Raw genomic sequence first — 27,259 nt, forward strand, 5'->3', positions numbered from 1 at the left:
TCTTGTAGAAGGTGTGGTCTTCTTTATAGAAATTCTCCAGCTCCATGTAGAACTTCTCAATTTCTCCTTCATCATAATCAGATGTTGGTGCATAGACAATGAAGGTTTGCAAAGTAGTCATTTGTTAATTATGTCTTTTATTTAAAATAAAGGAAATTTACTGTTTTATCAACTCCAAAATAGTAGGGCAAGGTTTATATTTATAGGCCAGAGAGATAATACAGGAGTAAGGAGTCACCCTCTTACTGGGGTTAGATGTGGCCAACCCTAGTTCAATCTCTCACACCAAATATGGTCCCCTGAGCATTGCCCAGAGTGATCCTTGAGCACAGAGCTACAGGAATAAGCCCTGAGTAAAGCTGGATATGACAAAATCTAAACATTTTATACTCAGTTTACTCCATTAAAAAGTATTTTGAGCCTGTATCTGTGCTGGTGCATGTAATGGTAACTCATTCTTTTGCAGCTTTTTTATTGCATGAAATGTATCACAATGTCTTGTCTATATTTTTATGTTGATGGGTAGTTTGATGGGCAGTTTAGGGCAGTTAACTTCCTTATTATTATATTTTTGCCTCAATTTTTTTCAATTACTCCTATGAATAAACTATGCATCCTTGAATAACTTAATGCTACTTTCAATTACCTACTACTACTTTGAATGCATCCTAAACTATATAAAAATCCTAAAATATTTCATTTACATTTTACTTGTTCACCTTCTTTTTGGCCATTGTCATAAATTGTGTTTTACTTTTATACATTTTTTCACATTATTTTTGCCCTTGTTTTAAAGTCTCCATTTACTTTTTTTTTCTTAATATGCCTGTATTTTCAAGTTTTGGTGAATTCAATTATGACAACAAATCCTTTGTCATCTTGAGGTATACATTTTTAAATGCATGAATAATTCTAATATCTCCCCTCCACCACTTTAATTTTATTTTCTTTCACTTTAAACAGTCAAACAAATTGAGTTGAAAGGAAGGATCCTTAGTGATGATTTTCAGAAGGCAAGTAGTAGGAAAGATGGATGATACTCAATATATTTTTTAATAACACTTTATTTATTCTGATGCTGAGTTTGTATGGATCTGGTTCTGGTGAAAGACAACTTTGATCAGAAAAATTAGGTTTGACAATAAAAAGGCATTTGGAAATAAATATAGAAACCTAACATGCATAATAGAAGATCTAAGAAGAAAACTAGAAGAAAGACAATAATTAGATATACTTACAGGCCCATTTTTTTTTTGAGCTAAGAAATTTAAGAGACATAAATCCACTTATGAATTCATGAGAAAAGACACATTTCTGGGACAAATCTTGAAACATTTCTGAAAGCACAGATAAATTTCAAAAAAATCACAGAGAAAAATTTCCAAAATTTTCTGAACAAAAGTTACAGTGACAGGGGCTGGAGCAATAGCACAGCAGGTAGGGCATTTGCCTTGCACACAGTCGACCCGGGTTCGATTCCCAGCATCCCATATGGTCCCCCGGCACCACCAGGAGTGATTACTGAGTGCAAAGCCAGGAGTAACCCCTGAGCATTGCCGGGTGTCACCCAAAAAACAAATAAAATAAGATAAAATAAAGTTACAGTGACGAATAATGTTTTTGTAATCATCATTCAATTTTTCATTTGTGAAAGAAAGAGACAATGATTAAATAATTATTCTTCTGGAGAAGGAAGAGTGAAGTATTACTCAAGCACTGAATATATACTTTGTCTAAAATGATTAAAACTATATTTTGAACAGTAGGGTTCAGATTAAATATTAATCTTATATTCTGAGAAAAAAGTGGAGACAGTTTCTCCAATCAAAAAATAAACATAGGTGCCAGAGAGATAATAAGATGCTTGTGTTTAATGTGGCCAACCTGAGATTAATCCCCTGAGTTAAATTCTCAGTGTTCTCTGAACACTGCCAGGACTGAGTAACCCCTGAGCACAGAGTCAGCAGTAAGCCCTGAGCTCCATCGGGTATGCCCTGCAAGAAAAGAAAGAACCACAAAGTTGATTTCAAGATGGAAACTGTGAACATTAAGTTTTTTGATGTGACTTGTTGCCATACATGTATGTAAGCATGAGCATGGTCACAGCTCAGGGGTACTTTTTGTGCTGACGTAAATCAATGTACATGAACCCTTAAACATTCATATGTCTAAAACACAAATTCCTGAAATAGAGGAAAATATAATGCGAATTGTCGCAGAACCAACATCCTGTAGTAACGGCACTACCTACAGAGATGTAGGTTGGTGGTCTTTAAAAAGTAAATTTCACTAAATTATTATTTATTAAGACAAGTGGGCTGAAGCAATAGCACAGCGGGTAGGGCATTTTCCTTGCACATGACTGACCCTGGTTCGATTCCTCCATCCCTCTTGGAGAGCCTAGCAAGCTACCAAGAGTATCCTGTCTGCACAGCAGAGCTGGCAAGCTTCCTGTTATGCCAAAAACAGTAACAACAAGTCTCAAAATGGAGGCGTTACTGGTGCCTGCTTGAACAAATTGATGAACAAAGGGAGGACAGTGCTATAATACTATTAAGACAAGTAATTCACTCTGTTACCTCAGCATTTGTTGTATTCATGTCTATATTTGATCAGGAAAATAAGCTTTCCCTAAAACTCTCTTTTGAGACTAAGATTTTAATTGGTTTTCTTCTTCCTCTTCTTTAGTATTTTAGACTTGCAAAACTTCTGTATTGCTATTATTTTTGAAATTTATTTCTTCCTGGTAGTCTGTCAAGTTTATAACAGTAAAGATGTCCTTGTTTAAGAAATATATGTATTGTCTGAATGTAAAATTTTAAAAATAGATTGCTAAAGAATTATTATAATTTATAATCATTTAGTTGATTTGAACCAGAATTATTTTATGTTAGTTTGAAATCTATCTAAATATAATCAATTTAATAAAAAAAATTTCAGAGCAATGTTTATCATTATAGTAGAAATATATTATCATTATCCTGCACTAATTTTAGTTGTTTTTGGAGATGCTTTACGTGGTCAGCACTTATGCTTGCAACATTAAAATTATCACTGAACAGAATGTGTAAGCCCATTTGACTTTCAGCACATTTGCCTTAAATGTGTCTTAAAGTTAGATTATTTTTTTCAAACAACAGAACATAATGAAATTTTCCAAGTCAGAAGAAATATGGATATCAAATATTTGCCTTTCAAGAACAAGAATGAAATAATTAGATGAGTTCAATAGGAATGAATGTTACATTTATAATATGATTTAAGAAATTCAATCCGTGAGTTTGTAGTATGCAATATTTTACTCCTTCCTTCTTTGTTATGAGAATTAAATTGATATAAGATAGATTACCTTGATTTAAAAAAAATAATGTGTACTAGATTCCTCGTTAGGAAAATGAAGATGGCAAAGCAGATAGGCCCACCTGTTAGTATATTAAGTTGAACAAAATGTAGTGATTACAAAAGAGTAGCTGAAATATATTGTAAAGAAGATAAGAGTTTGTATGACACAGTTTGCTTCTCCAGACATTCTGAACTTGAATCTCCAGCTCTGGTGGTAATGTTCCTTTCTTGCTAGTTTGGGAAGCAAAGTTTCCACATAGAAGTTTCATCTTCTGGTATCAAGAAGAAAAAGGAAACCTGAATAACCTTTGCGAATCAGCTGTTCTTCCAATGCCTCTACCTCAGCATAATCCTAATGGCAAAGTGCTGTGTTTAGGGGTTCTGCCACCCTTCAGCAATGTATCCAGTACAATGTATCCAGTACATTTAGTGACAATGAGGGCACCTCTGATTATGATCATGTTCAATTAAATTCAGCTGGTAGGGCATTTGCCTTGCACGTGGCCAACCTGGCAAACCCAGGTTCAATTCCTCTACCCCTCGCAGAGTGCCTGGCAAGCTACCAAGAGTATCTTGCCAGCACAGCAAAACCTGGCAAGCTACCATGACATATTCAATATGCCTAACACAGTAACAACAAATTTCAAAATGGAGACATTACTGGGCCCGCTCGAGCAAATCAATGAACAATGGGAGGACAGTGACAGTGACAGCTAAGACAAAGGTGCTGGAGCGATAGCACAGCGGTAGGGTGTTTGCCTTGCAAGCGGCTGGACTGGACGAGCCGGCTTTGATTCCTCTGCCCCTCTCGAGAGCCTGGCAAGCTACTGAGAGTATCTCGCCCACATGGCCAAGCCTGGCAAGCTATCCGTGACGTATTAGATATGCCAAAACCAGTAACAACAAGTTTCACAATGGAGACATTACTGGGCCGGCTCGAGCAAATCGATGAGAACAAGTAGAGGACAGTGACAGTGACAGTGAAGACAAAGTGAAGACATTAGTGCTTTTATTTATTTTTTGCTTCAGCTATTGCATACCATTTATTAATATGAGGTGGTTCCCCACATTGCATTAAAAGTGGCTTGAGGGTAGTCCCTAGCATCCCAAAACCAAAAAGAAAGGAAAATCAAAGCAAAAAGGGAAAAAGACTTCAATAGCAAAATTGTCCCCCAAAGATTAGGGGCTCTAAGTTTCTGCACTGAATCTAATGTATATATTATATGTACGATGTATGTCAGACATGTATATAATGTATGTATGGTGTATATCAGACATGCATATATTGTATTGTGATGTACATCAGACATACATATATGGCATATAAGTAAGCCAAGAACTATCAATGCTCTGGGGGGACAGGAATAAAACACAGCATCCACCGTGAAGACAGATGATTTGAGAAGAGTAGGTTCTGTCGCCCAAGCACTGTGAGGTTGGGCCATGTGGACGGTCCTGAATTCTGTGTTCACAGGCCTGTTGGCTTTCCTGGGGATGGGAGCCATAGTCCTGTCACCCCCAAACACAGTACCCTCACTGTCCAGTACCTAGATTATGGGCCACACTTCCTCATCAAATTATTTGAATGATGACTTTTAAAGAACCAAGTGGCAAGGCCAGAGAGGGAGTGTAGCAGGTGAGTCACTTGGCTTGCATGCAGCCAATCAGGTTTGATCCTGAGACCTCATCTGATCCCTGAGCCCAGAACCAGGAGTAAGCTTGAAGCAGTAGCAGGAGTAAGCGCTGAGCACTGTCAGGAGCAATCTCTGAGAACTCCCAGGAGTAATCCCTGAGCACAACGCCAAATTACTCTTCAGCTCTGCCAAGATGGATGCCTGAACACAGAGCCAGGAAAAAGCGGTGATCACCGTGGAATGTGGCTCCAAGAGCCGAGCACAGCTAGCTGGGAACGCCCTCCACCACACCCCAAGCAAAACAAAATAAAACTAACAAAGGAAAAGTGGCAGAGGAACCGTTCTGGCGTCCCTGAGCTTGCAGGCGGGAGCTGCAGTGCCTCTCCTTAATCTGGTTGCTCACCGGTCCCAAGGAGAACGGGCAGAGGGTGCGGGGTGACCTGATGCCCGCGGTGCAGGTGCACGCTGTCCCTCCTCCGTGCCCGCGCGTCCTCGTGTCCCAGGCCCTGTTCCCTAAGGTCTCCCGCTCCTCCTCTTGCAGACGCCCCCGGAGCAGACGCCGACACGCTCCGCGCGGGAAGAAGCGGCTTCACCGGCTGCCTGTCGGCGGTGCGCTTCGGGCCAGCGGCTCCCCTGAAGGCGGCGCTACGCCCCGCAGCCCCTGCCCGGGTCAGGGTCCGAGGCCACGTGAGCGCAGTGTCCGGCTGTGCTGGGCGCTCGGGGTCCGGCGCCCCTGCACGCCAGGCCACCCCGCTCGCCGGCGGTGCAGGTGCGTACCCTCCGCCCAGGTGCATGGGCCACGCGCGGTCGGCCTGTAGCCCCCGGGCTCTGTCCCTCCGCACCTTCCTGACCGCTCTGTAGCCTCGCCTCCCTCCTCTGCGTGGCTGTCCGCATCCTTTGCAGTGCTTCTGTTTTAAATGTGGGTTTCCCCCTCTCAGAAGCCCTCCTTTCCTCTCGACTCGGTCGTTATCCCTTTTTCTGCTGTAGGTCGTTCAGGAGCAACAGATGAGGGAGAGCCCCTAGTTAATGCGGACAGACCTGATTCCGCGGTCATTGGAGGTAAGGAGGCCTAGAATGACCACGCCTCCCGTTGTTCCCCAAGTCAGAATAACCCTGTACCTAGCTGGGAAGAACGGGTCCCATCCTGCAAGGACCATAGCAGGCCATAAGGATTTGTTTGACGCAGGAATGTTATGTAGCAACCCAGCTCCTCTGGACATGCTAGAAGAAGGAAATCTTTCTTTTTTAAAGATTGTGTTAAAATGACACGGTTTCCAAAGATATTCATAGTTGATGTTTAGACAAGCAGGGTTCCAGCATGGCCCTATCCCCATGCCCCCACCAGAATCCCCTTCCCTCACCAGTGTCCCCAGGTTACCTACAGATGGCCTCCTTGCCAGGCACATTGTTAGGCCGGGTTGTTGTAGTTTGGATCTCATGTTTTCAGACTCGTTGGGTGTGTCGTTTGTCTATAGAGCAATACCACTTCTCTGCATCACTGGTGTATCAGAGGCCCTCAGCCTTGCCTTCACCTGAAGATCCTAATGAAGGATAGCTGAAAGACACTAAACTAAGGAGCATAGTTGCATTTGCAAGTTGCCATTTATATTTAAATATTTCTCAGCATGTATTTATTTAAGAGGTATTTATTTTTATTTGTTTGATTTGACATAGAGTCTTACACAGCTCAGTCTATTGACCTAAAACATTTTGAAATTAGATTAAAACTAAAGTATATATCAAGACAAAGAGCTAAACTATGCGAGCAGCAATTTTCTTTCTTTTTTGTTTTTTTGGGTCACACCTGATGATGCTCAGGGATTACTCCTGGCTCTCCACTCACAAATTACTCTGGCCGTATTCAGGAGACCAAATGGGATGCTGAGGATCAAACATAGGAAAGCCAAATGTAAGACAAATACCCTACTCACCGTACTATCACTCAGGCCCCAAGTAGTAATTTTCTTAAGTGTGAAAATACGTAACTAGGACCAGGAATGTAGCTCAAGTGGTTATTCCTGGCATAGGCATGGCCTTGCATTCTATACTCTTTGCTGATCGCAAGGGTGTGGTTTGGTGGCTACAGGCGGAAAGCAAAAAGCTGGTTGGCCCTCACCAATGCAGCAAGAATCACTAGGATTGTGGGACTGGCCCCACCTGTAATTCCTTTTCAGCTGGGTTTGATATCTCACACGCATACATATAGTACATATAAATATATTGTCCTGGATTAATTTTATATTAGGTTATGTATATTTGAAGAAGTAAAAACTCAATGTAAATATATAAATATGTTCTTGAAATAGACTTTTCTCCGGTCTGAAAAATAAATATTCAATTTTCCTTCAATTATCCCTACTTACCATACAAAGAACACATACACTCTTTTAAGGACATTACTGAAATGCTAGTTCCTTATAAACTCTGCTGAGTAGGAAGTAAATTGTTCTCCATTTGATAGCTGTCCACAGTAAGAAAATTGTGCCCAGGCTGGGTCATCTGGCTGGGTGCCCACTGTTTAGCCAGACTGGACACCAGCTCAGAATGGATCTCCTCATTTTGCTTACTTTCTTCTGGACACCAATATTTTCCCCCAAATTGGCATAGTATTCAGACTTTTTTTTTAATGTGTTAGCAAATATAGGCTGGAATGCTCATGTTTTGATTCCTATATCAAAATCTTTTATTTTTTGCAGTGAGTGTAGTATGGAATCCCAATTACATAATTCTAAGAATAAAAAGTATCTTACTTATAATGTACACTTAAAGGGATTCCTTTCATGTTAAAATCTGAATTAAACCTTGAAACATTGTTTACTTTTTCATTTGGTTTTTGGGGTCACACAGCAGTGCTGAGGATGAATTCCTGGCTCCAAACTCTGGGATCGTTCTTGGCAGGGCTCAGGAGACTATATGGAATTGTGGGATTCAAATCTGGTTTGGCTATGTGCAGGCAAGTGCCCTACCTACTGCATTATCTCTCTGAACCTCTAGTTTATTTGTAAAGAAATGACTCAACTATAATGTAAAAGCCAATTTAAGACAATGTGATTTGTATCTTCAGAATAGTAATCCAAGATGATAAAATTGCACAATATCCTCAAATTTGGTACCCACTTACTAGGAAGAACACAGATAGTAGTCAAATGTATGATAGAACAAAAGACATGGTCCCTAGAACTTCATTGCTTTTATCCAAATATCATTGGCTGGATATGAAACATTAAGTCTCACCAGTGTTGTTTTCCTGAGGAATCCTACTTGTATCTTGACAGACAGAATGAAGAATGAGATCAAGGAAGCTCTTGAGAATGTAACAACCCAGATCAATATTCCTGGGTCCTCTTGCTATCTGCCACACATCTGTGCAGTGGTGTCACGGATTGTTCCCTAGTGTCTTGGCTACTGAGATCATTTACTTGTCAAATCCAAGTATTTGTGTAATTGCTAATAGATTCCACTTAATGCTTAAGGGATGTTATCAGTGAGTGGATTTTTCTACATTTTGCACTTTATTGTTTTCTCTCATTGAAAGGTAAGAATGGTATAGAAAATAAAATGTTACAGGAAAGAAGGATTAGCTTTAACTATCTTCAAACCTGGTAAATCAAGGATCACAAAGGTTTACTAATATTGTATATGGGCAAATAAACTTGTCAAAAGCACATTACACTGGAGTTGCTGATAGGAAGGTAATGGAGGGAATCAGATGCATTTTTGCCAATTATCTCATCCTTTCCAGCTAGTGAATGAAGAAAGGTTAATTTAGAATCCTACTTAACCTCACAAAACAAACAAAACTGATCAACCATGGCCAGAGAGATAGAACAGCAGATAGGATGTTTGCATTGTTCATGGCTGACCTGAATTTGATCCTTGGCATCCCAAATGGGACCTCAAGCACTGCCAATAGTTATCCCTAAACACAGAGTCAAAGTAAGCCCTGAGCACCATTGGTTGTATCCTCAAAACAAGAAAAGTAGTCAATCATATACATAAAATCCTAGATGTTTTAGTGTATGGTGACAAGTGTATAATCAAGGAATCTTATAATTGTTATTGTTTTTTTTAAATAACACTGCAGTATCTCCATTTAAATGGAGTTTACCTAAAACATAGTCTACCCAAACTTCACCCAAAGAACTTTGGGTCTGTTGTATTCCACTTACATTGAAGTCTATTATTACATTACCATTTACTATTTTAGGATAATATACTAAAGAAACTAAGTATATAATATAAATTTTGAATCATGTAGTTAAGCAGTAACATATTTTATAGTATTATGTCATTAACCTGAATGAGACCAGTTGTAGTTACTGGTTTTGGCATATCGAATACACAGCGGATAGCTTGCCAGGCTCTTCCGTGCGGGCGGAATACTCTCGGTAGCTTGCCAGTCTTAACCTGGTCAGACTTCTTCCTGAAGATCATGAACGATCGGTTTGAGGCCCTTCATGTTCCCGGAGCGAACAGATGCCATTGGGCTACACTAGCACGCGACAGGGACAAATGGAGACGTTACTGGCGCCCGCTCGAGCAAATCGACGACTAACGGGAAGTTAAGTGATTTTAAGTGATAAGTGATGTCATTAACCTATGATTACTATCATTTTTTCATCATCCTGTTAATCGTCGATTGCCTCGAGCAGGCCCCAGTAACGTCTCTTTCATCCTAGCCCTGAGATTATATTCACGGCTCTTTAGGAGAATGAGACCCATCATTGTTACTGGTATTTGGCATATTTGGTAGACCACGGGGAGTTTGCCAGACTCTGCCCTGTGGGCAGGCTACATTCGATAGCCTGCAAGTTTGTCCAAAGTAGGAATGAGATAATAAGATGTTCTCGTCCGGGATCTTGATTTTATAGCCTCTGAGTCTTGGCCGTGTAATCCCATCAGCGGCCAAGACTCAGAGACTATGATTACTATCAAGTCTCATAAAAGTATATTGACTAGAGCTTTTTTATATCTTGATTTGATATAGATTGAATATCTGTTCTATAACAATATGACATTTTCAGTTAGCAGTTTAATGTTAATAGCATGGAAATTTTAATATCACTAATGCAGTTATAAGTGATTTTTTAAAAATAATACTTCTATCCAGGAATTCCACCCCAAAATTCTTACTCTGCTGTGCAATTTAATATTGAGAATCATTATCATAGCCAAGATTTTCAATTCTTAAAAACATTTCCATTAAGATATGTCAAATAATTAACATATAACTATCAATATTTCTGCAAATAGACTATCATATTATCTATTATCTGTTGATGTATGATGAATTTTTACCCTTCTAACTATGTAATGCAACCCACATTTATTATATCACATTTTCTGTTGACTAGGAATTTGGTCATAGTTTAGCTGAATCTTCTGGTCAGTGACAGCATTAAGTATCATAAAGTTAGAAGGCTGAACAAATCAAGATTTTAAAATCTAGATTTTATTTCTGGCTGCTGTCAAGAGCTTGCATTTGGCACTCCGAATCTTTCAGCCTCTCCTTGCCACATCCTTTCTCCCAGCATGAATATTTGCCACCTATCAGTCTTCAGAAGGAGAGTCTCCAGTGAGACAATGCTAGAACACCATGTTAATGTATCTGGTAGTCACTGTCACTGTCACGGTCCTCCCGTTGTTCATCGATTTGCTCGAACTGGCCCAGTAACATCTCCATTGGAGACTTTGTTGTTACTGTGTTTGGCATATTGAATACATCACAGGGAGCTTGCCATGCTCTGCCATGCGGGCGAGATACTCTCAGTAGCTTGCCGGGCTCTCTGAGGGGGCGGAGAAATCGAACTCAGGTCGGCCATGTTGGCCGCGTGCAAGGCAAACGCCCTACCGCTGTGCTATTGCTCCTGTACATATAATGAAGTATATTTCTTATGTGCTATATTTTATTCATTAGAGACAAGACATAAGCCCTGCATATAAGCAATAGAAGGGGAGAAAAATATTGGTCTCCATGGATACAGATCCATTAAGACACCCCTTGGCCTCATACAGATACAAGATACACATGTTATACTACAGCAGTTCCAATAGTACAGCAGCAGTACTATTATGAGAATATTATGAGAATATTTACATCATTTGCTTGAGCGGGCCCAGTAACGTCTCCATTGGAAACTTTGTTGTTACTGTGTTTGGCATATCGAATACGTCATGGGGAGCTTGCCAGGTTCTGCCCTGCGGGCGAGGGGCAGAGGAATCGAACTCGGGTCGGCCATGTTGGCTGCATGCAAGGCAAACGCCCTACCGCTGTGCTATCACTCCAGCCCTTTACCTTTTTTACCTTTATTCACATCATACTGGAGCGATAGCACAGCGGTAAGGCATTTGCCTTGCATGCAGCCAACATGGCAGACCCGAGTTTGATTCCTCCACCCCTCTCGGAGAGCCCGGCAAGCTACCGGGAGTATTCGATATGCCAGACACAGTAACAACAAAGTCTCCAATGGAGACGTTACTGGGCCCGCTCGAGCAAATCGACGAACAACGGGAGGGCCTTTACCTTTACCTTTACTTTTAAAATAACCAATGCCTGCTTGCTTGTTAGCATGAAGAATGAGCCTTCTCTAAAAAGTCACACTTATGTATCTAAGGGTGAAGGCATTAGTATAAATTAGTATAAATTCAATAATCATATGTCTTTTGGATAAAGGTTTAAAACTTTAGATACATCTAAAAGTTGTATGGATTTACAAGTGAACTTAGTTTTATATGACTTTGTTTATGGATATATATGCTCATAGAAATTATTATATAGATATATGCACTTTGATATAAATTATGTTAAGGCAGTCAATTTGATTTTTAAAATGTAGGTTCCGAATTTATATTTTTAACATTCTTCTCTTTCTAGGAGTGATAGCAGTTGTGATATTAATCTTGATCTGCCTCACTGGCATAGTAATATGTATTTACCAACAGAGATGGTTACATCAGAAAAATGAGACAAAAATTCCTCCGAATGGAGACAATGCTGAGACTGCTCTGAAAAGTGAGCCCAACCTGCAAAGTTTAGTCACTGAAAGCCAGAAAGAGTACTTCTTCTGATCTGCAGCCATGCTTTATTTATTGCAATGATGACTTGCCTTTCTTGTTCAACCAGAGCCCGTCTTGACCTTCTGGAATAGGTGGTGACAATAATGCCCACAGCTAGTTGGCATATAGATGCACTCTGCTCAGGGCTTGTTTATGATATGTGGAACAGGGACTTTGTGTACTCATTAATCACTCCTTGGCATTTTCTCAGAATTCTGACATGATGTTATAAAATTGAATTGTATTTTGCATAATGACCTTGGATTTTAAATAGAAACATGGATTTACACTTCGTCTCTTAAAAATTTATCATTAAGGTTTATAAAGGTCAGGGCTGGACTTGGAGTTTTATGCCTTGTTCAAATCTGTGCTGTATTTTCTTCATCAATTACAGACTGACATCTTTACCCCAGTAAGTTCTTCTTAGATGACCTCACCTGTATTTCCATTGTTCTGTGAAACAGAGTCCTGTGGTATTCTCCAAAGCCCTGAGAGGTAACAGATATTTAGTTTACTCTGGGCTGGGAACAACCCTCAAGCTTTATTAGTTGTGACCAAAAAACAAAGGAAGAAAAAATGAATGAAATGGGATGTTGAGAGCTTCAACAAACCATTTTGGACCAATGCCTCATCTGTGTTCTAAGGGGCACAGCACGTGCACTGAACTAACAGGACCCTTTCTTTCCAAAGTAAATGTCCTAGTAAAAAGTTCTGCATGTGACTTTCTAGGACCCTAGCTATGAAGACTCCTGCTTCTGAGTTGCTTCCCCAGCTGGCCTCTTCGATAAAGCACACCACAAAAAAACCAAAACCCCCATTGCTTTTGTTTTCAACTGCTCATAATCCAGAAATCAGCAAAGTGTTCCACCCCTACAGCCCTGTAAAGGCGTTTTCCCAGGATCTGCCAGGGTGTTTTCCTCTGCCTGTCTTAATACGTCCACTTACCCATCCAACTGTTCCAGCACCCGTACCGCCACGTTTACAGAGTCCACTTCTCTAATGAAGTTGGTTCATGGTCCACACCCTACTCAGGATTCCACCTAACACAAGCTCATTTAGCAAAATCACAACATTTAAAATAAAGCTTAAATTGCTCTAGTATCCTTAGGGCTCCATAACTCCCTAAATCATGATTATCTTTTTACAAAAGCTGTACTTTAATCAGTCAGCCTGGCCAGTGAGGAATCTCCAGATGAAGAAGAGACTATCTGGATGAAAAGTTTCTTGTTCTGTTCCCCACTGATTGGCTCTAAGACCCCGAATATTGAGGAGAGTCATCACTTGGGGCTTGAGCTGAGGCCTCACCTGCAACACAGACGGCATCAGCGAGGGTGATCCATGCTTCTCCCTACAGAGAAGCGTGAGAAGGCTGTGTTCAGGATGGGAAAACCAGACAACAGGTGCATCAAGGTGTCTGAAGAGGAGAAGCAAAGCCCAGCGTGGTAGCACTAGCCCCTGACCCTGATCAATCCCACCTGGAGAATGCTGGGAGCTCTGCCCGAGCTGCACCGCACCAAAGGGACAATAGAAAAAGAGTTCTGAGCAACCCTCTCCAGGTTACCACCTGAAATGGGACCTGCCTCCATGAAGCGTTGTGCAGACAAGTGTCTGCCAATTTGGCTCTTCAAAAGGAAGGCACGGCCCAAGACACAGAAACACAAATCAGCAGCCCTCACTCCCAGTCACTCCTTTAGTCTAACTAAACTCTACAGCCCCTGTTCCAGCAGACAGCAACAAAGAGGGGATTGGCAAAGGAAAAGAATATATGAACCACATTATATTGTAAGTTTGATCTATCTGTAGCACATATGGGTATAACTTGGATGGAGTTCACCATTGTTCAGTTCTAAAATCCTTCGATTATACCCATTTGATTTGTTCATGCAAAGCTTATTCATAAACTTCAGACCTGACACAAACTGTTCATAAATGAAAGACTCGAAACAACTCAGTCTGTTTCTTTGCCTACACTCTAGTTCATAAGGGTGCTCTTTCCTATCATTATGACTAGGAGGGGCTATGCCGTGCTCTCCCTGCAACTAGGCTGGCTTTGGTTTTATGAATTATCTTAGGAACCAGGTTTTCGAAACTGAGACAAAACCTGCGGTGTCTCTTAAAAGACGATAAAGTTAAGCATAAACAGGAAAGGTAATATCTGAGAGAAAAGTTCTGATAGAAGAAGGAAGTAACTGCTTCTGCTCGGAAAGGGCATGAAGAGAACAGTGTTGCCACTGTTGGGTGTGACAGTCTAGGACACAACTAAGAGGTGGGGAGCCTCCTCCAGGGAGCCAACAACTGTCTAGGAAGAAAGAAACAATTGCTCATCTATCTCATTGGAGGGAAGTTGCTCACCATTTTATTTTACTTGGAAAGATGGCATCGTGGCTCTCCTGTGTGGACTGGGGTCCTCCCTTCTCTTACTCCCTTTTCTCTCAAAGAAAACAAAGTAGCACAATGTAGGAAGCACAGACACGTCAGGGAGGTAAGTGAGGAAGCTTGGGTGGACAGCAATCCATGATACCTTTCTATTCTTATTTGCTTTTACTCTTTGAAGAAATGACCTGAAATATTTCTTAGACAGAAAGTCTCAGGGAAAAAAAAAAAGAAAGAACAAAACATCATTCTCCTAGGTTTAAGCTATCACAGAAAAAGTTACAATGCATCTACATATATCAGTTTGAAGATTTAAGACCAGATATAGGAGTATCCAGGTATGGTAGAAGACTCTAGAGCAAAGCCAGAAAGGTAGTGCCAATGCCCTAAGTATACCAGCTAAAAGAAATCCTAATAAAACTACTGGAAAACACATCCTAATCAGAATGAAAAAAACTACAGATAAAGATACCAACAATACCCAAAGCAGCAAGATCAAAGAAGAAAATTACTTACAAGGAGCATCCTTAAGAATTATCACAGACTCATCAGATTCAACTCTCTGAAGACAAAGACAGTGGTGGCATAGAGTAAAAAAACAGTTGGAATATCCTCCCAAAATCTGAAAGATCAACGAAACCAAGAGCTGATTCTTTGAGAAAATAAAAAAATCAATTAAGAACTAGAAAGACTTAAAACAAGAGAGAGGAGTGTAGATAAACCAAGAACTCTAATAATTTACTAATTACTAATAATTATTAATTTACTCTAATAATAAATATAAGTGATTGAATGAGAAAAAAGGAGGGCATTACATTAGAAAGTACAGTTATCCTTAGGATCATCAAAGATTACTTTGAAAACCTTTATGCCTTGAAGAAATGGATAAATTCCTGGATTCCGATAACCTCCTAAGGCTGGATTCCCATAACACCAAAGATATGGATTACTGTAATAGGCCTATAATTATTGAGGAATTGAAATGGTAATGAAATGTCTTCCCCCCAAAAAAACTCCAGGCCCAGATGGATTTTTTAGTGAATTCTTCTCAACTCCCAAAATATTTACCCCAAAAGAATACTGCCAATTCTTTTCAAGCATTTTCTGAAAAGTGAAGAAGAAGAAACACTTCCAAAGGGTTTCTATGAGACAAACATCCCCCTGACACCCAAGGCAGACAGAAACACCACAAAAAAGAAATTTACAGACCTATAATCCTGATGAACACAGATGCAAAGATTCTCAACAAAATACTAGTGAAGAGAATACAACAACTCATGGGGAAAAAAATCATGCACCACGACCAAGTAGCATTCATTCCAGGGATGCAAAGATGATTTGCCATTTGCAAGCCAGTAAACATAGTACTCCATATGAATAAAAGAAAATATAAAATCTAAATGACCATACCAAAAGATGGAGAAAAAGAATTTGTCCACAAGCAAAGCAAATGCCCTACTCATTGTACTAAAGCTCAGGCCCAGCGGTATTTTTAAACTGCAACTTCTCTAAAAAAATTAAGGAGTATGTTATAGGTAATTAACACTTGAAATACAAAGATGACAATTCTAAAAGTCTAAAGCAATCTATCTGACCTTACAACAAGTCTCTGCTATAATTTCTGTTTGTGAAATTGTGTACTAAACTTGACATTGAAAGAGGCTTGATGTAAAAATATCTCAATCTATTTCCTCTGGAACCTTTTTCAGGTCCAAATGGCAAAGTTTCAGGTTGCTAATGGTATATCAGTGGTGTAATGTCCTGCTGAGAAAATTTGATTCTTCCAGGATAAATATCTGGTGTATTTTTATATTTTTGTTTTTTTGACTCTTTATTACATCACTCACAGTTTTTTTTTGTTCAATAATTTTATTAGAAAGAACACATTCCCATTAAGGTCACTGTCACTGTCATCCCATTTTTCATCGATATTGCTGGAGCGGGCCCAGTAAAGTCTCCATTGTCACAGTAGTTACAGTATTTGGCATATTGAATGTGTAAGGGTAGCTTGCCAGGCTTTGTCCTGCGTCCGAGATACTCTCAGTAGCTTGCTGGGCTCTCAGAGATGGGCGGAGGAATCAAACCTAGGTTGTTTGCATTGGCTGTGTGCAAGGCAAACACCCTACAATTTGTGCTAATGCTCCAGCCCATTAAGGTATCAATACTATAAGAATTAAAAGTGTTCAGTGACAGAAATGTTAAAGTATAAAAATTATCATAGTGAGCATCAAGTATAGTAAAGGTAACATTTCTATAAATAAATAACAATAATAATCAATCTTGGGCTGGAACAATAACATAGGGGGTAGGGCGTTTGCCTTGCATTGGGCTAACTGGGTTCAATTCCTCTGTCCTTCTCAGAGGGCCCGGCAATCTACTGAGAGTATCCTGCCCGCACAGCAGAGCCTATCAAGCTCCCCATGGTGGATTCGATATGCCAAAAACAGTAACAACACGTCTCACAATGGAGACATTACTGGTGCCGCTCGATGAACAACTGGAGGACAGTGCTATAGTGCTACAATAATCAACCCATAAAATTTGAATGGTATTCATATCTAGCTATTTGAAGAACCAGAGAGCTCATGTTTAAAAGTTCGAAATGCATAATGGGTAGGAAAATAATTAATCTCTTAATTCACGCAAGTACTACTTTTACCAAAGTTGACAGAAACACCAGCAAAACGTCTGCATTAATAATTTGGTCAATGTTTGAAACTACAAAGTTATTAGAATTATAGCAATTTTCAATCATTAATGGTAACTTGATTCGATTATCATCATTAGTAAGGCTTAATTTCAAACATATGTTAAAAATGGGGCAGGAGTGGAATGGTTCTGTTTAAGTGTATTAAAAAAATTCATGCATTTAATCTTACTTCAGATAGCATGCTGTACAATTTCTGTGAGATTTAATGCCAATTTTCCCTCCATTCATTTAGGGAGATTGAGAATATTCACTGAACGTGCTACATGCTAAATTTGAATATGAATTTTGAAGGATATGCTGACACAATATTCTATGATATCTCAACTAACTGTGGTGCTCATTTTCTGGGACTATAGATTTTCAAGTTCCTTTTTATGCATTTCTAATCAAACCAAGCAGAATTAGTAAGTAGTATTGCATTCTCATTACCACTTTGACTTGAAATACATTGGATATTTGACAATATTGGTATTTACAATGTTGAGTTTCTGATGGATAACCTGTAATACAAATATTTTGTTTACCCTACTCTTGCTACTAAATTCCTGTAATCTGATGGGAGAAACAAGCCAGGGTGAGGAGAGAGAATATTTATAAACCTAGGCACTGTATAAGGGAGTGTTCAAGGCTGAAGGATGGTGCAGTGCATGAATGCGTGTGTGTGTGTGTGTGTGTGTGTGTGAGGGTTGTCCAAGGAACACCTTTTCCTGTCTTCCATGGCCATTCCAACCAATTTGAGTTCTTAACTAGGAGCTGTAACACTGAACAACTCCAGGGTCATAGGGACAAACCACAGGCATCCGCCCTGACTCAGAACTGGTCTCAAACTGTGAAGACATTGCGGACAGCTTCAGTTATTCCATGAAGGGGTTGTGGCAGGCGTCTCCTGGGGGAAGTTAAATTTTGTGTGGTAGTGAAACCGGTGCCTGAAATGCTAGTAAAGAGTTGGGCTGCTTGTTTTGCCCTGGCCCTGGCCCATTTTTGATCCCCAGTCCTCCGACTTGTTCCCCAAATAGCTTCCCAGTGGATCCTTAGTTCAGAGCCCTGAATAAACCTGAACTCTGCAGGGGTCAACTGAAAAACCAAACCAAGACAACAAAAGCAGTATGTCTGTAAGTGCAAAGTATGATTTTCGGGCCTTCATTGTTTTCTTATTTGCTATTTTGCCTTATAGATCCTACATGACACTGCCTTGATCATTCCAGTTTTCTAGCCATGATAGGGAATAAGGTACATACTGGAGTGTACATACTACTATCTTTTCCGCTTCTGATGTTTTGCAAATTTAAAAATCTCGCTGGCAGTCTAATAATTAGACAAAATGAATATTTTCAATGAAAAAGCATTGGATATATAGATTGAAGTGAGATGTAGAATACTTCATATGTTCATCTTATTGGGGACTTAAGGTCACCTTCATAGGACCGAAGTCTTGTTATGGGCAGTGAAAGGTTGGTGGGATCTTTAGGCTCTTTAGAGATCCAAAGACCTGCTCTTTTCTTGGGTACAGGGTGTTGGGTCACACCCAGTGATTCTTGGGCTTTTCTCTTGACTACCCTCTCAGGGATTAGGGATCAGTCCTGATGGATCTCAAGGACCACATGGAGTGTTGGGAATTGAACTCGGGTCCAACATGGGCGAGACAAGAGCCTGAATCACTGTACTCTCTCTGCAGTACCCCAAAGTCATTCTTCTCCCACCTCAAACTATCCATTCAAAGGAGTGTCTTGAAAATTGAAAAGCATTTATGGACAAAGTCTACAAAGTTAAAACTCCAAAATATCTCAGATAAAAGAAAGTGTGGAACAAAAATCTTGCATTTTGGTTACAGATCTAATTTGAATGTGTAATTAAATTTGACTTTTGACATCCAAAATATAATATAATTATTGCAGCTGTTATTGTATGAAAAAGGAACTTCCAAAGACTATAATACAAACCACGCTATTTCATGTAAAATTGTCAAATACAGTGCTCTTAATATCTACTCATCTATCATTTAGTTTTAGAGAATAAGTCGTGACTAAAAGCTCTCTAACCATCTTTTCCCTAGCTTAAATGTTAAGAGAAATGACATTGCAAATAGCACATTTACCTACTATACCTTTAATCAAGTCCCTTAACAAAAAAAGACGCTTAATCAAATATTCTTATAAATGCACTTCCTGAGTGTTGGGAATGGTGTTACCTCAAGGGGTTGCAAACCAAAATGTGCTCAGGTCTTAGTCCTGGTACTATACTCAGAGAAAACTCCTAGTAGGGTTCTGATGACTATAAGCTTGACCCAATTCCCAGGGTTTCCCATAGATGGATATGGTGGTAACATCCAGTGAGAGCTCTCGCCTCTTCTCCTCATCAAATGAACCCATCCTCACATTTCCAACTGACCTGAAAGAATTGGAGAGGACCTGCATCCTGAGTGCATGTCCACAAAGGTAAAGCATCTCCCCTTCCTTTCTAGTGTTCTTCTGCTTACCAGGGCCTGTGGTGTAACCCCATGGCTGCTGGCTACCTGGGAGAGAACTAAGAGGGGATTGAATAATACACCAAGTAGAAAAACTCCCTTGGAGTGAAGATGTCAGAGAAATGTGGGGGCAGTGGAGGGGTGGGAACAGGGCAGGGTCTCTGGGCTGCAGGTTCTCATTGCTACTCACTCTTCTCCACCCTCCCTGTCACTATACCCTCTGGACTGAACTTGTGCCTCTTGTCTCCTGAAGCATGGAGTGGACGTATCAGGACAAGGGCAGCCTTTGTCCATTCCCTGTGGAAGAGCAGCCTGGGGAGGAGTTAAACGCAGCGTCTGCTGGAACTCAGAGTCCTTTAGGGCAGCATGTTACTGCTAGATCTTTGGTGACACCCACAGCAACTCTGACAGACCACACTCTACATCAGCTCTCTAGCTAGCTTCCCATCACACCCCCAACAGAGGCAGTCTCTTGTACTTCAGATCCATCCCAGAGGGATTCTCAGCCACCACCTGGGAATTCCATTGGGATTCCCTTCGCATCAACTCACACTCTCCCCTCCTTCAGTACACCTGCCTGTTTCAGGGACCCATCCTCCCCCTCCTCTGTTCAGAGGTGTAAGCAGTTACGAGGCTCAAAGGTTTAAGAGCATTTCTCTGTGACCCCATCTCTTCAAAGAAACTTTGGGATCTCAGGAAAACTAGGCTCCACCCTGTACTCTTACTCAGAAAGGAACAGACAGAGGCTACCATCTCTCACGAAAACATGAGATTTATTTTGTTCTGAGGCGCACAGTACATAGAGCAGCCTCTAGTAGACAAGGGAGGACCTTGAGGTGCGTCTGTCCTTAGAATGAATATTTCCCAGCATGACAGCAGTCTGCTGAACTATTGGTTGAGAGGCTGCATCATTTTTGCGGTGAGTGTCTTCACCAAGTGGATGGTCGTCTGAGCCTCTTGTCTCTCTTGAGTTGTCTGACTGGGTTTGGCCACTGTCCTCAGATCAACTTTTCCAAACCGACCTTTTTAAAAAACACTTTCTTGGCATAATAGACATCGACTTTGGGGATATCTTTGTCAGTGTGGAATCTTTCCACGCACATAACCCTTGACTCTCAGAAAGGGTTTCTCTTGTAGTGTAAGTAAATACTTGGTGTGTTTATCTTTATACTTGCTTTGACTTGGATGCCAGCTATGGTTGCTGAAGGGTGATTTTTTTCTGCTGAATGTTTCCAAAAGCACCCTTATTAAGTGTCTCTGCTTCTGAAGTGAGTGACCTGCTTTTCCCCGTTCCCCCATATTTCTGCTTAGTGCGTGATTGAGACCAGGTTTTCAGGTCTCTTGTTGTTCATGAGGAAAAAGCACTGAATTCAAGAAATTCTCTGAACTTGCTTTGAATAAATTTTCTAGAGGTTCTTGTCTCTCTTGCAGATCTTGGGACTCAGTCACAGAGGCCTCCACTTACTGATCTGGATCATGCTAGACAATTCTTTGACATATCGTGTTTTCTGAACACCGGTTTCCTATTTGCAAAGTTTGGGGATGCTTAGAATCCTTCTCATGTGAGATGGAGGTATGGTCATGGCTAATTGTGGGAAACTCCTGATACCCCTGGCTGCTTCTCCTCCTTGACATGATTTCACTCAGTGCCTGGGAAATGGGTGAGTCCTCTCTGGAGTTACCATGGAGGTCAGCCTTTGTTCTTTCAGATGCCAAAACATTTGCAATGAGATATGAATTTGCTTTACACTCTTGGAGAAGTGCTTCTGTAGCACTGTCACGCAGGAGGACACCACTCTACCACTCTCACAGTCCTGAAGTACGATGTCCTTGGCAGGCTCTGGGGCCTTCATCCGAGTCTCAGGCAACTCTGCAAGTGCCAACACAAGATCACAGGTCTTTTCTGCTGGTGCCGCCATGGAGTTTGTATGTTTTATGAGGCTTTGACAATGTGTGTAAGAACCTGTTTGAAAAGAAACTTGAATGTCTGTAACAGACTCCCATTCCAGAGAGACATCTTGAGCCGATAATTCTTAAATGTAGATCATTTTTATGTCCTGTCCCATCCCCACCTATGGGGGCCTAAAATGGCTCTGGCAGTCCTGCTCAGTGGTAAGAGTTTTGTGAGCCCTGTTCGTCTTCTTTTGCCTGAGAATCGGTATTCCTGAGTTCAGTTCTTCCCTGCAGTGCCCATCATTCAAGGCCACTTCATAGTTCCATAGCTGGTTCACCAAGCTATATGGGACGGTCAGAGGAGGGGACTTGCTCCTCTGTCCAGGCAGAGTGGCTGCTGAAGGTGAATGAGCATCATGCTGTGTGCTCTGTCCCAGGTGGTGTGTCCTCATATTTTGTGGGTCCTTATGCACAGAAAGAGCCCTTGTCAAGACTGGGAGAAAACTGGAAGGCCAGTGGCTTCTATTCTCATTGCCCTGTCTTCCAGGCTGGCCAGAGGTGGTTTCTCAGAGACTCCGGCTAACTTCACTTTCCTATCAGTCTTCACAATCAGTCTCAACTAAATTGCTGGGTTTTCTGGAAAGAACAGTCTGTTGATTGAGGAGAAGGTTGAACTTTTGTATCTTTAAGATATTTGTGGACTGAAAATCATGAGAGGTAAGAGCCACCTATGTCTCACCTGAAGCTTTACAATATGACCCACCAGCACCTTCATAAAATGTGGGAAGAACTCTGGTGTTCTCTGGTTGTCGTCTATGTTGAGCACCGTCCACTGGTGGAGATGATATTTGCTGTTTTTTTCTTTTTGCCAGCATCTGGATGACCACAATAGGTAAGAAGATTGGAGCCATAAGCATCTTTAGAACTCTCACTAGCTTTTATTTCCACCCATTTCCTACCTCACTTGCTTTCAAATTTTTTCTGTATCCCTCTTCTGTCGGTCCATTGTGGGGAGATACAGAAACTCCCTTCTCGATCTTGTATTGTGTGAGTTCATGATCTCAATTGGGAAATTGACTGAGCCTGTAAGGACATCTTTAGGATCTGACCCACACTGTGCCCTAGGTCCTGCATCTAATTATTTTCTAATGAAATTCCTTGTGGGCACTTCAACCCACAATTTTCCATCCATCAATTACTTTAGCCCATAAAAGTAAGTGGTTTTGAGAGCCTGTGTCTGTCTTGTGTCTTATACACAACTGGATTCCTCCTAGGTGTTTGTCTCGGTTTGGGGGCTACTTGGCCATTCCTGTCTTTATGGTAATCAAGACCTTTTCTGAAAGGTCCTTCCAATTTTCCTTCCATTTCTCCTGTAATGCAGCGGTGCAGAGTAAGGTTCCTTACCTTTGCACAATTAATGCCATGGTATGAAATCCCCATAAGGAGACCAGGTCACAGGGTGAAGGGAAACCTGGAGCCTCCCGGGTGGCTCCCTAAAATCTCTCTCCAGGGGAGAACTTTTGGGGATCTGACTGTGGACACCAAGAGATAGTTTCCATAGCCACATGGTGCTTTCAGTGTTGAACCTTTTTATCCTGAGGGTGCACGGTCACTTCAGAACTGCTTCCCCATTCATTTTCCTTGAAGACATTGTCCCCTGGGGGGACAAATGTTGGCAAAAGTTTGGAAAAGGGGCAGCGGTTTGGCCCGCACCTTTCCCTCACTTGAGAGAAGTGTCAGCACAGATAAACCACTTGCTCCCACCGGGACTGAGTCCCAGCTCCTGGACCTGGACTGCAGGTTCACTCCAGACACACAGTCCACCTGGCAGCAACAGTCCTGCACTGTTCTGGGCCTGTGCCTGGAAACCCAGACTGTGGCGAGGTTCCTTGTTCTGTCCAGGTATCTTCCTCGGGCTGTGTTTTCTGAAGGATGACTCTGCCATTTCCCACCTTTGGGGATCAGGAGGCAAACCCCAGGGGAAGGAGGGGAGAGGGGACCTCAGGTACTGGCTGTGGCAGCCACTTACCTTTGACCATTCCATGGGTCCTTCCCTTGTTTCTCTTACAGGCCTTTCTTAGAGCCTGAGAAGACAGACACTGGGACTCGTTTCTCAGTGCTCCCTCTCTAGACTAGCTAAGGCCCCTCAGTGGTCATGAACAGTTTAGACCTTCACTACTCTAGAGCTGTGGTTTTCTTCTCTTTCACTTATTTCTAGAGAAGAAAGAACAGAGGAGGCTCTTGATGAGCCCTCCCATGGATTCCTTCCCTTCCTGCTCTGCTGCTCAGGAAACACGTATGTTCTCAGGAATCTGGGTGCTCAATCATTCAGCTAGGACCTATTTGTGGGTCTGGTGCTAGGGTCTCTCATCAGTGACCTCTGTTGGCCACCACTGAGGAAATGCTGGGGTCAGACATATGCCAAGAATTTGTGGGCCTGTTCTCCAATCTAAGGTGTTTTGTCTTTGCTTGTTTCTCAGTAAATTTGGGACCACTTCCAGGAGCCCCTCAGGATACCCACTGTGATCTCTTTGGATAGAAATAGCTAAATAGTTGAGTTATATTTTTCCCCACTCTTCCTAGGCTGGCTTCTGCCCAGAAGGATCCTGTTTATACTTTCCTGGGAACAGCTGTCATTGTCTTCCCCATATCAAAAATATCTCCACTTGGTTTTAAAAAGCAGAACTAATAAAAAAAGAGAGAGAAAAAAAAGAACCTTGTTTTCTTGGTTGTGTATGGTTTCTTACCTCATTGATGTTCCTAGTTTTTTCAGGTGTTGGTACGTATGGATTCCTCTGGATAAAAGGCCATAATCCAAAAAAGGTTGTCACAACACAAAGGATGAGAAGGATTGTGCTAATCACACAGTTTCTGAGTTTTACATTAAACCAAGCAAGAATCAGCCTTTTCAGAGCAGAGAAAAAATTCTCCATCTGAATTGCACAGATGCAAATGAAACCTGGGCTTCAGTTTGGTCACTTAAACCTCAGCCCCTCATCATGTCCAGTGACCTGCCACTAAGGACTCCTGCCAGCTGCAGTGCCTGCACCAAGTGGAGGTAGATAGTCACAACTCTGCCCTCAGTTCCTGCACCCTTCCCTGTCTTTGCTGAACCATCTCTCACTGCCAGAAAGACCTAAAGTTATTTCCTGTGAATTTCATGTACATTTTCTTATTCCCTGGTTGATTTCTGATGTGTATGTGAGGTTTACCAATTTCATACCCTGAAAAATCTAGAGGTTTACCTGAATTTTGGTTTTAAATTTTTCAGGATCCTTTATTTCAGAATGTCCTGTCTTTCACCCCCATCTTTTCCACATAATATATTTTTTGCAGTAACCTAATCATATGATTTATATTTATTATATTCCATATTCAATCTTATATTATAGATTAGTTAACTTTATTTCACCTGTATGTCCACTTTGAAAAGTTATTTGATCAATTTTGTCCATTTTAAAAACTTGAAAATATATATGGCACTGGACTATACTCTATTTTTAACCCGAAGTACTTTCATTTGTCACTGTCACTGTCCTCCTATTGTTCATCGATTTGCTTGCGTGGACCCAGTAACATCTCCTTTGTGACAATTGTTACTCTGCTTGGTTCTGTAAACACACAAAAAAGGATGGGCAAGGGACGGCAATGGCCTGTCTCTCCCGCCGCCCACATTCGGTAGTTGCAGGCCGTTTCCCACACCAGGGAGGTCGATGGCTATGGTCAGGCGAAGGAAGGAAACGAAGGCCAGGCTGGTTGGTCTTAGCAGCAATTTATTTCATGGAAGAGATATATGTCATGGAAGCCCCAGGATCTCTCAAGCACGTGCACCTTTGTTCTCTCAGCGTCTGTCCTCAGCCCCATCTTTCCAGGTTCTCTGCTGCACCTGTCCCCCAGAGAGCCCTGAAATCTCCCTTATGTAGATCATAGGACCTTTAAAGGTGTAATATAGTGATGTCATCAAAAGGAGTTACAGAAAGAACATTGAGGCAAAACATACATTGTTTCTTTACATCCAAAGGCCAGTAATCCTGGCCTCACCTTTTACAAGCTACAAACACTTGGATTAGTACCACAAAGACCAGTCTTCTAGAGCTTGGAATCTACATCTTCAAGATCAGCCTGCCTGGAGCCAGGCATCTATATCTCAAATATCAGGCCTGGCTTAGCACCTGGGATCCGCATACCGAAGACCAGCTAGGTTCTTGTGAGATAAGGGAAAGTGCCTCAGTATACTGAAATCATTTACTGAAGGCAGTTTGGGGGGGGAGAAAAGTTCAGTCTCATCCAAGCTAGTCAGGACACACAGGAAAACTGCTTCTGGGACAGATTCTCATTTAGCAGATCAACTCACCCTAGAACAGATTTCTCTGGGTGTGTTTCTCCTCTCCTTGTCCGACCAACATATAAGCATACATAATATAAATCATTTTGTATGGAAACAGTAAGAAATACTTTGAGCTTATAGAATTGCTCTCCCAGGGCCATCTCAAACTCATACTGCAGTGCTCAGGCCAGATATTTTTCCTATTCCTAGCAGCAGGGTCCTAGTCTCGTCGTTACTTTTGGATCATGACAGCATTTGCCTATGATCAAACTCTTAACCTATAGTTAAGGATCATGGCATCATGGCCTGGCCCATCACGATGCCAGGGTAGTATAAAACTTACCGGTTTGCCCTGGTTCCATCCAGTCCCACCTGGGGACCCAGCTTTGGGGGTGCTAGGAAGTGAGGGCAACTGAGGCTTAAGTTGAGAAAGCAGATGCCCGGGAGTGAATAATATTCAAAGCCAATTAAGCCCTAAGTTATAAAGCATAATATTAATTGTCTTCCTGTATCTATACAAAAAGGACTGCATTAAAGTGAACTATTCAAAAGACATAAGGAGAGGAGAAAGGCAATATTAACTTACAGTAAAGCTTCAGTGTCTAAGAAGGATGAGACCTTACAAATTGGTTGGGGAAGAGAGCACAAAGAAGTGGTTACAGACAAATGTAGTAATGGAAGTGACTTGGGAGCACTGTGTAGCTTGCCAGGCTTTGCCATGTGAGTGAGATACTCTTGGTAGCTTACTGGGCTCTCCAAGAGGGGTGGAGGAATCGAACTTGGGTCGGCCATGTTGGCTGCTTGCAAGGCAAACGCCCTACCCGCTGTGCTATTGCTCCAGCATGTCACATTAAAATTTATAATTTACAGATCTAAAGTATAAAACAGAAATAGCTAATTATGTTGAGGATATTTATCATATGTTCATCAGAATGTTCTTGATCACTTGATATCCCGTTACTCATAGATTTGCTCAAGTGAGTGCCAGTCAAGTCTCTGTTTGTCCATGCAGTGTGCTAGTGTAGCCCAAGGGTGCTCGCTCCAGGAACACGAAGAGCCTCAAACCATTTGTTCAAGGTCTTGACAAAGAAGTCTGACCATCTCATGGCTGGGCGGCCACGCATCCTTTTGACATCCCGTGGAAACCAGTTTGTAACAGCTCTAGTCCAGCGGTCATCTCTAAATCGCATTATATGTTCGGTCCATCTGATTTTGGACGCCTTAGCAAAAGAGACTGTCTTCCTGATTCTTGATTGTTGGTGGAGGTAGGAACTCCAGATTCCTTCTCTCACTTGAGTGAAATGTGATATTCCAAGCATAGCTCTTTCGATTCCTCTTTGGGATACCCGAATAGTGTTCTCGTCCTGTTTTTATAGGGCCCAGGTCTCTGAGGTGTAATATCAGGATGTTAGACAGACATTTTCTTTTCTAGTATTGTTCTACCTCTTTGGCTATCAGTG

At 41.4% G+C, this 27,259-nt stretch overlaps 1 pseudogene; it reads left to right on the plus strand.

Moving 5' to 3' along the window:
* The window catches only part of LOC130034952 (contactin-associated protein-like 3), a 166,673-nt pseudogene extending 154,629 nt beyond the window's left edge, over nucleotides 1-12,044 (plus strand).
* Nucleotides 12,045-27,259: the final 15,215 nt, after the last annotated feature.

This window comes from Sorex fumeus, unplaced genomic scaffold (genome assembly GCF_029834395.1).
Source record: "Sorex fumeus unplaced genomic scaffold, SorFum_2.1 ptg000063l, whole genome shotgun sequence".
Lineage (NCBI taxonomy): Eukaryota > Metazoa > Chordata > Mammalia > Eulipotyphla > Soricidae > Sorex > Sorex fumeus.